Source organism: Microtus ochrogaster, chromosome 5 (assembly GCF_000317375.1).
Source record: "Microtus ochrogaster isolate Prairie Vole_2 chromosome 5, MicOch1.0, whole genome shotgun sequence".
NCBI classification, from domain to species: domain Eukaryota; kingdom Metazoa; phylum Chordata; class Mammalia; order Rodentia; family Cricetidae; genus Microtus; species Microtus ochrogaster.
The window spans coordinates 49193802-49195074 of NC_022012.1; the positions used below are offsets into that span (position 1 = coordinate 49193802).

General features: G+C 47.1%; 1 protein-coding gene across 2 annotated transcripts in view; it reads right to left on the reverse strand.

Moving 5' to 3' along the window:
• Positions 1–891: 891 nt before the first annotated feature.
• Positions 892–1273, reverse strand: part of Chrnb4 (cholinergic receptor nicotinic beta 4 subunit) — a 19935-nt gene continuing 19553 nt past the window's right edge. Inside the window, exon 7 of one of the 2 annotated variants that reach the window (XM_026778943.1) lies at positions 892–1218. The gene's annotated coding sequence lies outside the window, so the exon portion shown is untranslated. Of the gene's footprint in view, positions 1263–1273 lie in introns of both variants that reach the window. The other variant, XM_005347387.3, reaches the window with a different exon arrangement.

The following is a 1273-nucleotide window of genomic DNA, read 5'->3' on the forward strand; positions in this document are numbered from 1 at the left end:
ATGAGATTCAGGTGCCCTCTCACTGAGCTGTCTTACTGGCCCCAGGAAGTTCTTTTTAAAGATGCAGCAGAAAGAAGCTAGTCTCTGAAGGTTACACCCGGTAGGTCCCTATTCAAACAGTAGGCTAGAAGGTTCTGAACTAGAGTGATGGAGGGAAGGTATGGGTGCCAGGGCTAAGTGTGCAGGACATGACACACTACAGAACCGTAGCAGAACGTGAGTGAGACACCTTTCTTTCATTTGCCCTAGTGGCAGTGATGGTTATGCAAATATATACTTTGTTAAAATTAAAAGGATTATACACAAAGAAGTCAACTTTATGATAATTCTGAAAACAAAACTCTTTAAAATATTCTCCTTCAGGGATAGTCAGGAGCACTGGCTGGCCTTCCAGAGGATCCAGGTTTGATTCCCAGCACTTAATATGGTGGCTCATGTCTGTAAGTCCAGTTCCAGGGATTCCAGAGTCCCTTTCTGCCCACCGGGGCACCAGGCATGTGCATGGTTCACACAAATGCATGAAGACAAAACATCTTTAAAACTTCAACAATCTTCTCCTTAATTCCAGAAATATCTTGCGTGCCAACAATGGGGCTAGTACTGTGAGATTGGTGTGTGTGACAGAGACAGGCCTGAACCACCTGTGTGTGTGTGTGTGTGTGTGTGTGTGTGTGTGTGTGTGACAGAAACAGGCCTGAACCAATCGTGTGTGTGTATGTGTGTGTGTGTGGCAGAGACAGGCCTGAACCAACCATGATGTGAAGGCAGAAAGCAGCCAGAGTGATGTCCGGAGGAGGACACTCTTTCTAGAGGTGGGAACCAAGGACAGCTACTCAGAGGGAGCACGTGAGTTTGGAGGAAAACAGGAGACACCCATTCATTCAACAAACATTTATTTTTCACTTTCTGTGTGCAGAGCACTGTCTCAAGCCCTCGCCTTGTGGAGCATACACTCCCACGGGCAAGGTATAGGTGACTGGTGTGCCACCAACTAAGAGCCATAGGTACTGATGGGGGCATTCAAGCAGGCTGGAAGTTTAATGCAGTTATGGGAGACACTACTTCAGAATGCATGAGTAGGGAAGGCTTCTACAAGACAAGACAATGGAGCAGAGGATCATGGGAGCAGGACCCTGACTAGTACAGCCATGTGAAAAGCTTGGGAAGTAAGAGTCTGAGGATTTGGGCAGGAACCACAGCAGATATAGAGATTCTGACCTGGGGATTTGGGCAGGAACCACAGCAGATATAGAGATTCTGACCTGGGGATTTG